The following is a 13,138-nucleotide window of genomic DNA, read 5'->3' on the forward strand; positions in this document are numbered from 1 at the left end:
TACTATTGACCCTGAAGTTTTGCATCATTTTCCTTTTAAGCAAATATCAAGTGATTTCAAAAGTAGGAATCAGCCCTGACCTACAATGAATGGAGGATTTGGGGCTGGACCAACTAAAGGTCTGTGGCTGGCTTACCCATGAGGGGTAAGGTAGTGTCGTAGATGTATTAAATAACATTGTTTCCTAAGTGCACTCAACATCTGGCTCCGGAAACTGAGCAATGATTGAAAAATGAATTCTTATTTCCTCCTGGAAAATAGTTACACTTAACTCTAAAGATCTGACATAAATATAATGACATAAAATCAGCATTTGATCATGGTGTCATGGTCTCTGCAACCACTTGGGTGCTCATAGACAGTATCCAATATCTAAAAGTTTGTGTAAATAAAATCACAGAAATCAGGTTTCTTTTTGCCCTACAAATAGAGTACTCTATCAGAGAGAATGATCATTATTCATAAACATGGTCACCATGGTGATGATTGTTCTAATTTGTCCTTTTATTAGTTTCACAGAGGCAGCTATGCTTGGACCGTGAAGTGCTCTAATGGTTAATGTGGGTGTTTAATGCGATGTGACAAACACATTAACCTTGAGGAAAAAATAATGACTGGAGCGAATTGTATAATTTTTATCTTTATCACTACAATGCTGTTTTGGGGAAATAATTGCCTAATAATTTCACTGCAGGAGCAATCGTGTGATAACAGGGGGTGACTAATGTTGAGTTTAATATGGAGCTCCAAACATCTCTGCTGCCCATAGTCTTGCATCCCTCACCACCTATCCCATCATTCTCCAGAAGCAGATTCTGATAATTATTCAGCATACCAGTGGAAGATGGAATCACGGGAGGGAGAGAAGCATAGATGCTGGTGGATGGGACAGCTCCATTCTAGTACCTAAACTATGAACAAATGCAGAACTGATGCAAGGAATTTTCACTGGGAATCATATGCCTTGGGCTAGAGAGGAATGTTTGTGAATTAATTTTCTTTTATGTCTCTATACCTGAATCTTAGACACAGTTAAGGAAAGACATTATTAGTCATATGAGCTTTCAACACACATCCACAGGGTACCTGACATGTCTTCCCCTTGAACTTGCCTTGAGGAATGTGATTTAGCAAAATGTGTCCCTGCAGCACCCTAGCACACCTTCCACATTCTCAAGGCATATATCAAGGCATGCTATGATAGTCTAGTCACCATAGTGTGCGGACACCTGGGTCATAAGGATAGGCCATGTGGATGTCATGGATACCAGCCCCAGCCACATTCCAGTTGGCACCCAGTAGAATGATGTGAAAGGAGAGTGCCAGAACTATTACCAGATCACTATAGCCACATGAAAAATCCAGGCAAGAAAAGAATCCAGGCAAAGACCCCCTTGCTGAGTCCAACTAGCCACTAGCAGAGAGTTTATGGAAGTACTTGGCTGATACTGGTTTCTGCCACTGGGTTTTAAGATGTGAATCTTCCTGAGCTCTGTGAACTTCTCCTTAATGTTTATTTTGTTCATAAATGAGTGGTTTTCTCATTTTTGTAGGGAGGAAAGATGAGGGTTATACTTCACTCTATCTTCTTTAACAGCCATCGGAAAACAAGCAAGCAAGCAAGCAACCAACCAACCAACCAACCAACCAACCAACCAAGCAGCCAATCAAACAGCCAACCAACCAACCAACCAGCCAGCCAGCCAACCAACCAACCAAACATACAACCTATCAACCAACCAACCAACCAAACAAACAAATAAACAAACACACAAACAAACAAAAAAAAAACAGCCATCAGATATTCCAAGTTCAAGGAATGAAGATGGATTTTGGTGATGTTTTTAGAATTCACCCCGTTTACTCAGTCTGATTGTGACGAAAGGGTGGGATCAGCTTAAAGTGAGCATAAAAATGATTTCACAATATTTTACTTCCTAAGTTTGAAATGAACAGAAAAGAAGGGGTGTCTAGCACAGGGTATGCCATTTGTCAGCACCCACTCCTGTGTCATCATGGAGGACTTCCACTGACACAGACCAAGAAGAGACAGGGTTTCCTATGAGGTGAGGGTGGTTCCTAGGAAGATATCTAAGTATACATTGTCTTCTGGTTGAACAGACACATCCAGGGTAGAACTTGGGCTTTGGACCAAGTTTGCATGTATAGCATGTGTGGTGGTTTGAAAGAATATGGCCCCCATAGGGAGAGGCACTATTAGGAGGTGTGATTTTTGTTGGAGGAAGTGTGTCAGGATGTAGAACTCTCAGTTCCTTCTCCAGCACCATGTCTGTCTGCACACTGCCGTGAAGATAATGGACTAAACTTCTGAAACTTCTGTAAGCCAGCCCCAGTTAAATGTTTTCCTTTGTAAGAGTTGCTGTGGTCATGGTGTCTCTTCACAGAAATAGAAACCCTAAGACAGCACATGGCCAGCCATGTTATCTTTGTTTCTAATCTCTCCGTTTTTCATAATGACGTAGAAGTATAGACTGTTGGTATAACAAGAAAACTCTCTTCCTATCACCAAGAGAATGTTAAATTTGGAGATGGAATCATGTACAGAGTACAAATAGTGGCCACAAAACTTTAGCACCTCACACAACTTCTGTGGAAAGGCTCAGACTCTTCATCTCAGGTTGGATGTGCTCCATTTGTGCATTTGCTGGATTTTCAAAGACACACTGGTGTTTTAGGATCCACAGCGCAGTGAGGAAAAAAACATTATAGTAGATTAAGTATAAATGCTAGGTATTAATAATATTGAATTCTACAGTTTTGAGATTTCTGATATCTTCTTCACTCCAGATTAATTACCAGTAATTATTTTTTTAATTATCTGGATTTTATGTGTGTGACTGTTTATCTGTATTTATGTCTGTGTACCACATACACCTCTGGTACCCAAAGAGGCCATAGGAGGGCTTTGCATCCCGTGGAACTAACTGGAGGTAGAGATGATTGTGAGCCACCATGTGTGTGCTGGGAAACAAACCTGAGTCCTCTGCAGGGGCAGCAAGTACTTTTAACAGCTTATGCCATCATTCCAGTCCCCCTTACTGGATCTTTAAAAACGACTAGAGTTTACCCATGAGGATGATAGAAAGCAAATTTCATTAAAGAAAATTATATAAGGGTGGATGTTCTTCTAATAAGAGAAACAACAGTAATTCAGTAAAATATGTACACTGAGTCCCAGATCTCTCTAAAAAAATTCCAAAATAATCTGTGGCTATGGTTGGAAAATTTCATTTTTGTAAAATTTGTATGTTGAAACCCTAAACCCCAAGGTTATGGTGTTGCAAGGTGGGAATATTTACAAGTGTCTTGACTATGGGCTTTTTTTCTCCAGAAGTGAAAAATGTAATACTTACTGCGTATAAGCCACCTGGGAACAAGGAACTTAGTTGGAGTTACCTTGAGAAGATTAGGGTGGTAGTCAGTGGGTGTAGCATGTTGCATTGCTGGTCTACTCGTGACACTTTCTTGCATATAGATGACTGGCCATTTAAAACATTAGTGCCTTTCCATTGTGGAGTAAATGGAGCAAAAACATCCATAGCAAATCCCAACCAAGATGATTCAGCGCCTAGCTCACCACACACTCTTGAGTTACTCCAGCTGAGTAGGCAGAAACATCCCCATGACAAGCTGACCAGCAGCTAATTCAAAGATCTGTGGAAATAAATCATTTGAACTGTTTTGAACTTCTGAGTTCATGGGGTTGGATCTGTACACATGGACAAAAGGTGAAGCTGGATAATGAGTTATGGATGACCATGAAGAGCCACCTCCATGACTGCCAATTTCTTCCACCACAATTAATATTGGAGGAGATGCTGGGCAGGATGTTTAAACAGTTGTAAAACCTTCAGTGGAGAGATTCATTATTGTCATGCCTGCGATGGAGGTGGATGTTGAAGGAAGGAGGTTGCCAGGACAGAAAGAGGAGAGGGTTGACCAGAAGCAAGTTGCTGGAGTTTGGTTATCTCCCAAGGACATGGGAGAGTGGAATCAGGCCAGCTCAGACAATGCAGATGGTATCAGACAAATTTCTATTCCCATCCCTTAGCTTGTACATTGAATCCCAAGCTGTGACTCATTCTAATTTTGCTGGTTCTTGTGCATCTGTTTTGAGGTCCTGCATAGTCTTCTTGTGTTGGATCTCTGTACCCATGATCTCTCAAACATAATGCAGCTAAGTGGTTTCTACCATGTAGGATACCTTCCAGAAAGCTCAAGGATGCCTGATTTGAAAGTCCATGATAATAAGGAAAATCATTCTATCATAACAGTTCCAGAATTGACCCAGATTAGTATATGACTGTAACTGTACCACATATGTTAAAGGGAAAAGTAGAAACATAAAATAGGTAAAAGGTAAAACTGGAATTGTCACAAATGAAATATACAATGTTGAGATTTTTAAGGTGCCATTTTAAAGAAATGGAGACAGGGAGAACTGTAAAAAATCTCCGGACATGTGACTCTACACCTGACAATGTGCAGAAATGAATCAGAGAGCATTGGGCTCTTTCATAAAATACTAGAGAACTACAGACACATGGAACAGTGTTACCCAATCTTATATCCATGCCGCTTGAATCAGTAAGAATGGATAGAGTTAAAATTTTAGAAAATGTTCCCCAATAGAAAAAAAATGAGCTAATGTCTATATATTTTCTCTCTGTCTCTCTTTTTCCCTTCCCCCTCCCCCCTCTCTCTCACACACACATTACATTACATTTTAGCATTTTCCCTTATTTTATTTCTTCCATGTTTTCTGTATCACATTCACAGCCCATTTTTAGGAGTTGGAGACTATGTTGCCCCCAGCTTCCTCCTGATCTCATCAACAACAGTCCCTCTTCTCCTACAGGGTACTCTCTCTGTCTGGCTTGGGGTCCTTGCCATCAGTAGAGATAGCTTTGAAATGTAGTCATGCCTACAAGTACCATCTACGTACCAGGAAATCAGAAAGAACCTACTGAATGAAAGGCGAAATGAACTGGGGAAGTCAGAGGACAAGAAAGTATGACAAACAAAGTTGTTTTTTTTTTTTGTTTTGTTTAGTGAAATCCATGGCCTAAAAAGCACTTGGACTCTGTGGGTTTGAAGTGGAATTATTACAAAGGAAACGGCTTTGAAGTAGAAGTTCTGTATCATAAAAGTCCTAAATTTTCAGAGCTTTTTATTTTGCTAAGAAACTGAATGTACAAAAAGTAACAAAGATCAAGCACGTCTTTTTATCCGAGTTTAAAAGCAAACAACAGTATGAAAATCGTGACTTCGAGTTAAACTTCCAGCAATGAAAACACTATGTTCTGCCTAAGAACCGGGAATTAATTTATTTCCAACCTTAATAAGTCAGAGCTGTTTGCAAAACTTAGTTTTGATGTTGACATTTCAAAACCACCCTACTTATCAGTACTAAACATTTATTTTTCATGAAGCAGTGCTGAATGGAGTCAGCACACATCAGTGTCTCTAAGAAGAGCTATCATGTTCTACTGCATTATAATAACTGATGCAAAAATACTGATTTTCTTCAATTACTAAAGTTTAATACTACAGTTAGTTCTCCGAGATGAGGATTTGAAAGAAAATAATGTGCAATTAATAGTATTATACACGTATTCTAAGGCCTTTCTTTCAGAATAATAAGGAATTCAGAACAATATTTTTATTTATTGTTGGAAATTTTCATACATATATACAGTGTATCTTGATCATTTATAGCTACCCTCTTCCCTCTCCAATTCTATAATTCCTTTCTGCGCATCCCCTCCCATCACACAGATATGCCCTTAAAAATTCCAGCATTGAGTTGGGAAGGGCTCCAGAGGCCCCACACATAGCTAAGGAGCTATTGGTAGTTGATGGTTGCTGAGGGGGCGGGGATTCAGTTTCCTTTAAGAGTGTGACCCCCTGATAGGTTTCTCATGCTCCAGTGGATGATCCTATAGCCATGTGCCTATAGGAAAGCACTAATGGACTCAGTGGGTTAAAGAAACAAGTAAGTTTAGTGCTATTTGCTTCTTTATGTAAAAGAGCCAACACCAATCTCCAGCACATAATGAAGTTCCTGGCTCTGTACCTACTTAAGAAACCTGGACAATGATGGTTGGAAGTAGGTGGCCTGAAGAACTGAACCAAAGATCGACTTTGCTTAGGCGTTGAACCTTAAGAACTACTGAATGTGATAGCAAACGTGTAGTACCTTCAATATCACCCTCAGGAGAGAGAGTGATCAAAGGTTCACTGTAAAGTTCAGCGGCAATCATTCAACAATTGGTCACTGTTTAACGAGGGGTCCGGGCCATCAACTAATAGAAGTTTGTCTTCCTAGAAGGATGTTAAAACCAAATTCTATTTCTCTTCTTGAAACCACAGCGTTCACTGTGTCCCCGTCACAGTCTGTGAATCTGAGCATTGCCCTTTTCCATAATTTTGTACAAAATAAAAGTTAGTAAATAAGAACCACAGGAGTTTTCAAACACACACAAAAAGACAATTTGGAATTTCACTTAAAACCAGAGTGCTGTTTATTCATGAGTGTTTCTCATTGCAGTTTTCTATAACAAAGTATCAGAGGCCAAATGGTTTAGGTATCTGAAATTTATTTTTTCTATTTGTAGAGGCTGGAATTTGAGACTGGGGTACCAGCATGGTTGTGTTCTGATGAGGTTCCGAGGTAGTCTCTGCCTGTAGCTGAAGTTTTCTCCAGTCCCACAGACCCCACAACCGCTTATAAAATAATTACTGAGAAGCTTATATTAATTAAACTGCTCTGCCATTAGCTCAGGCCTACCACTGACTAGCTCTTACACTTAAACTCAGCCCATTTCTATTAATCTATATGTCGCCACATGTTCTGTGGCTTTACCTGTTGCCTTTACATGCTGCTCCCTGGGCAGCGGGCTAGCATCTCCTCACTCAGCCTTTCTGTTTTCAGAATTTTTTTTTTCTCCTTGTCCCGCCTATACTTCCAGCCTGGCTACTGGCCAATCAGTGTTTTATTCATTAACCAATCAGAGAAATATATTTAACATACAGAACATCCCACAGCACTGGGGCTTGGCGGGAGCTGGAGAGCTACACTTGCCCTTGTGCCCTTAATGGTGAATGATGCAAGAGTGTCCTTGGGGGTCTACTGATGGAGGCTCCACCTTGACCCCTGAACTACCTGTCTAAAGCTTCCATTATTTACATCGTCACATCATCAGTGGCTTTGTAAGACCTCTTCTGTCCACAACCACAGTTCTGTAAGAAGTCATCAGAGAGGGCTGGAGAGATGGCTTAGCAGATAAGAACACTTGCTGCTCTTAAAGAGGACCTAAGCTCCGTTCCCAGTACCCCTCACAGGTTGCTTACACTCACTTGTACCTCCAGCCTCAGGGGATCTGATACTTTCTAGCCTCTAAGGGCACTAAACTCATGTATACATCCCCAATCTACATGTAGTTAAATAGTATTTGCAAACACAAATGAAAAGAATTCTTATCACTGAATTTCAAAGAAAAAGGCCAAAGGAAAAAAATACATTACAATTAATTAAAAAGAGTATCAGTTATAGCAAAAGAATTAATGAACCAAAAAATTAGATCAAAAGTATCTCATAGATAAATAAGTCTAAAATATGAAATATCAAAAGACACAGTATAAAACATAAATTTATATTTGATGTGGTATATAAAAGATAATTTTTGTTGATAGCACTTAACTACTGTAATCAATCCAAAATGCTATAAGCATCTTATGAAATAACTTGGAAAAAAACCACACATACAGAATAGCAGTTAAGAAATGAAACATTTTAAAAAAGACTATTTCAGATGTTTCCATTACTGCCTCAGGACACAGGAGAAGTTTATCAGACAAGCAGATTCATAATTCAAAATGGAAAGCATCTTGGCAGAAAATCATCTACCGCACCTCTATCCACATAGAACCCCATTGGCTTTGTTGAAGAGTGAACCATGGCTGACACACCCTCTCTATCAATAGGTCATCGGTTTATTTTCTTAAAAAGTCAGGGACTTCTTCCTTTCATTATGATCTTGAACTCCTCAATGGCGAAAATTTTGCTCCTAAAATTCAGATGAAGCAACTTTGACCCACACAAATGACTTGAGACGCTACTAGGTAAAGACCATGTTCCCTGTTGTTGACTGGTAGCCTGCTTGCAGGAGCATGAGTCTCGGAGGTGAGTGGCCACAGCTGCATTTGTCTGGTGGCTTCTTTGCAATCTGTGCATGGGTTCTAAGTGACAAGGTGTAGCCAGAGGTCTGACTCATTCGACCTTGTGTTTCTTTGCTACCCTCAACCTTAGCTCTGCTTTCTGAAATGAACTCAGTGTTAATTATTGTATTATGACATGATACTACGTTGTAGCCGACTCTTGGTGGTTTTAAGTCTAAAAAGAATATAGCATGTCTATTTGGCGGTATCTTTGTTTCCTTCATCATTTCTGTAGCGTGTGCCTTTGTGTAGCAGGAGTGTTTTACACTTATTGTCATGTGTGACATCCCAGGCTTTCAATCTCCCAAATTGCCTGTAGCTCCTCATCTGTGGCTTGATCTTGGACAGGCCTTGTGCACATTGTCATAGCCGCTGTGAGATCACATGTGCAATGCCACTGTCCTGCCTGGCAAAGACTGACTTACTGCAAATGTCTGCCACCTCTGTCTCTTACAGTCTTTTTACCTCTTCATTCAAAATGTTCCCTGAGTCTTGTAGGGAGGGGTGTGAAATAGATGTCTCATTAGGAGCAGTGCATCCCACAGCCCATTGTCCCCTGAAAGCTGACCAGTGTGGCTCTCTGTATTTCAGCCTGAACTAGAGGTTATTTAGGAAACAATTACTGAGACACGAAAGTGAACAGGGCGATTACTGGTTCAGTTTTACGTGTCCTTGTGTTGTTTACCACCCATTTGCTGAGTTATAAAAGTTTGCATCTGTCTGCTGTTACCTGCTACCTGACCTCACAGTCCATCCCATACAGCAGTGACCAACAGAAAGCAGCATGCTCAGTGAGGGAGGGGTTCATGAGACAAGAGCTCTCAGAGTCCACTTATTCACATATCCCACAGGCAAGGATATACCCTAAAAAAAGACCAAAATAGATTGAGATGGCACCAGGAGCCAGCTGTCACTCCAGGCCAGGCTATCCAGCATTTACAATGATAAGAAAAGCTGAGCCCATGCCTCTGGAGGCTGCTTGTATCCCAACCAGTCAATATCCTGTCACTGTGAGACCACACAGATGGTAGTGCTGACCCAGAAGAATCAGTCAGCTCCTTCTCCGAGATAGTTTTGATGGCTTGCTGTGAGCTGAGTTCCTCCTGGGGGACCAAGCTGCTCCCAGGACTGGATGGCCTCCCCATATGTTTTCTATTTTGTTTTGTAGCATGACTCTCCTTTTGCACCATGCAAGGCAGATAACAAAATCCAAAATTCCGTACCTCTGCTCCTGTCTGTACACCAGGAACTGAAAGAGAGTGGACCGCTCCGTATCAGGTGGATTCGTAAGATTCTGGACAGTTGGAACCTACAAACACAAAGCCAGACTAGTTAATGCCCACTTTGTGTTTGTTTGCCACTTTTAAAAAGCAACCATATTAAAAGGAAGGAAAAGATGTAATTTTTTTGTTCCTCAGTGAGGAACAGTTCTCTTCTCTCGGAGGAAAAAAAAATCCTCTTCAACTCAGTGTGCAGCTTCTGGAGGTAAACACATGCAATGGTAATGATGAAACGGAGTATCCACCTAGACAGCCGAATCAGCTGAATAGTCCTGAAGATTCACAGGGTGCCAGGTGATTGAGGTCTTCGGTCTGTAGCTCTCTGGTGTGGTTATTCTGAATATCCTGAAGGGGGTTGAGATTCCAGACTGCTCTAAGTTTCTGAATTAGGTTATCAGTTTCATAGATGGCTGGTAGAAGACATGTGGCCCCCTGGCTGTGTTACACACAGTTGTGGACATCACTCCATCATCAACTTCTTTGTATGTGTGACCAGTGTGGTGCTTGGCAGTGAGGTTACTACTGTGGGTTGGCCTCCCCACAGCTGAGGAAGGTTTGAACATAAGACAGTGTACATAAAACCTGTGTGACACTGTTTTCAAAGACCTGATCCTTATCACACCATGGCCAGGAGACAAGTCAGCACTGTGACCTGCAAAGCAATCTCTCTTCTTTGTAACTACATATATGTTCTTGAGCAGGCACTGCTGACTAAAAGCTCTCATTGTTCAGCATGCACTGTTTGTAGAAACCCGAGTGATGAGTGGGGATTGATGTTTGTATTTGTGATTCTTAGAGGACGGTTGGCTGGTCACCAGTGAAGGCTATGGACCCCCTTCCTGCACTTGATTGCCCACCCACCCTTTGCTGAGGACAATGCTGGGAAGCAGAGCCGTGAAGAACCCCGAATTGCTCGTGATCCAGTGGCATGGTGTTCTCGCAGGTCTTTAGACTCATGTTCAAACCGCATTGGGAGTTCAGGGGCAGGTTTGGACACTGAGTTAACACAGCAGAGCCCCTGATTACCAAGCGTGAGGGCATGCTTCCTGAGAGAGAATTCCAGAAGTATGTGTGTTAGGAAAATGGAAGCAAACTGTTCTGTCTTCGTGGGAGAAACAATTTTATGTGATCAGAGGTGACTCTTGGAAAAGTTAAAGACACAGCATGTTTTGATGAACTACCTAATTGACCTCACTGGTTTTTTGTTTTATTTTGCTTTTGTGTTTGTTTTGTTTTGTATTTTCAGACAAAGACTTACTCCTTAGTCCAGATTGGCCCCAAATTCAGTATGTAGCTTGGACTAGCTTCTAAACCTCTATCCTTTTGCATCAATTACCTAAGTGCTGGGATTACAGGTATCACCATCATACTTGTATTGATAGGCTATGAAAGGAACCAAGAATTCAAAGTGTATTGATAGGTTATGAAAGATATAAAGAATTCAAAGTAAGACAAATGATTAAATATGCTGATTTAAAATATTTTTCATAAAATATATTTGATCATATTTATTCCCCTTCCCCAGCTCCTCCAAGATCCTCTCCACTGCCCTATCCACATAACTTTGTGGGTTTTTAAAATCTCTCTCTCTCAAAAAAGAGCAAAATACAAAACTCAAAACTAAAACACAGCCAGAAAAACAATAAAACAAAAAAAAAACAAAAAGCATGCACGCAAGCAAGTGTATAAGTACACACACACACACACACACACACACACACACACACACACACACACGCGCGCACTATGGAGTTGGTTTTTGGTCTTGTGTTGGTTGGTTTCCTACTGTTCCTGGGAGTGGGGTCAGTCCTGGAGTATGGTTGAGATACCCAATGACACTCACTAGAGGAAACTGATTTTCCTTTTACTTGTAGCTGTCAATTACAAATAGTTTCTTTGTCAGAGGTGGGATGTGCCCTTCTTCATGCTGGGATTTTGTTTGGTTTGAACTTGTACAGTGTTGTACATGTTATAGTCCCTGTGAGATCATGTGTGTATCAGTCCTGTTAGGCCTTTTCCTTGAATCATCTACCATTTCTGGCTCTTATAATCTTCCTGCCTCCTCTTCCACATAGATTCCTGAGTCTAGATGGGAGGGGGTTCATGAAAATAATACATTTAGCTCCAAAGTCCCTCACTTTTTACACATTGTCTAGTTGTGGGTCACTGTGTTAACATCTATGGCAAGAAGATTCTCTGATGAGGGTTGAGTGATGTTTTGATCTATGGGTATAGCAAAATGTCATTAGGGGTCATTTTATTGCTTTAGCAGAGTAATAGTAGTAAGTTTTCCCTTAAGGTCCATGATCCATCTAGTTTCAGATTTTTGGCTACTTTAGCGGTGTCAGGTATGGGTTCCATTTCATGGAGTGGTTCTTAAATCCAATAAAAACACCAAACACACACACACATACACACACACACACACACACACACACACACACACACACACACACACACCAAAAATAAAAACAACAACAAAAATGCTGGTTGGTTACTGCCATAACATTTTTGCCACTATGTCACTAGTATATCTTAAAAGCAGGTCTCTGTGGTAGGTCACAGGTTTTGTAGCTGGGTGACATTTATTATTATATTTATTATTACTTTTCTCCTCTTGTGGTATGCAAAGCACTTTCCAGTACAGTGAATACTAGTCAGTAGGGGTAAAGCTTCTTGTTTGTTGTGAGTTGATTTTGTGAGTTGATTTTCCACATTCCTGCCATAAATCAGTGGTACCTTCAACCACAGGGCCTTACCATTAGGTAACCAATAGCCTTGGCAATAGCTTGTAACTTGTAAAGGCTCTAAGACCTCTTTGGCCAATGACTCAGCAAGATGTAACCTAGTCTTTGCACTGGAGGTTTTACTTGATAGCATGTCTAGTTGAGTCATTATATCCTCTACTACATGGTGACTCTGTTTCAATTCCTTTCATATGTGTGTGTGTTTTGGAAGCTTCTACAGTAGTGGGTTTCCACATGGCTTTTCAAAAGGCCTTTAATGTTAATTGTCCCTTCTCATATTCCGTCCTTTATCCTCAGTTGATTTTCTTCAAGAACCAATTCTTTGTTTCAATGATTCTTTGTTTGCTGCTGTTGTTGGTTCTATTTCATTGATTTCAGCCCCAAGTTTATTTCTTCCTTTCTACTCTTTTAGTGTATTACTTCTTCTTATTGTTTTCTAGAGCTTTCAAATGTGTCATTAATTTATTTACTAATATGAGATCTCTCTGGGTTTTTGATGTAGGCATTTAGTGCTATGAACGTGCCTCTTAAGACTGTCTTCATTGTGTCCAACAAGTTTGGGTATGTTCTGTTTTCATTTTAATTCATTCTAAAATGTTTTTAATTTCCTTATTAATTCCTGTATTAACAAAATTTTTATTCAGTAGTGAGCTGGTCAGATAGGATGCAGGGAGTTATTTCAGTTTTCTTATATCTGTTGAGACTTGCTTTGTGTCCAAATAGGTGGTAAATTTTGAAGAAAGGTCTACAGGCTGAGAAGAAAGTATATTCTTTATTGTTTGGATAAAATGTTCTGTGTGGATAGATATTTGCTGGGTTTGATTTGATTTGATTTAAGATGTTAGTTAACTCCAGCATTTTTCTGTTTAG

At 40.3% G+C, this 13,138-nt stretch overlaps 1 long non-coding RNA gene across 2 annotated transcripts in view; it reads right to left on the bottom strand.

Moving 5' to 3' along the window:
• Positions 1-13,138, bottom strand: part of LOC131894575 (uncharacterized) — a 76,397-nt gene that overhangs the window by 51,243 nt on the left and 12,016 nt on the right. The window contains exons 2-3 of one of the 2 annotated variants that reach the window (XR_009374952.1): positions 3,418-3,675; positions 1,917-2,684 (exon numbers count right to left, since the gene is read on the bottom strand). This is a non-coding gene — a long non-coding RNA (uncharacterized LOC131894575). Of the gene's footprint in view, positions 1-1,916; positions 2,685-3,417; positions 3,676-13,138 lie in introns of those variants that run through there. The other variant, XR_009374951.1, reaches the window with a different exon arrangement.

This window comes from Peromyscus eremicus, chromosome 17 (assembly GCF_949786415.1).
Source record: "Peromyscus eremicus chromosome 17, PerEre_H2_v1, whole genome shotgun sequence".
NCBI classification, from domain to species: Eukaryota; Metazoa; Chordata; class Mammalia; order Rodentia; family Cricetidae; genus Peromyscus; species Peromyscus eremicus.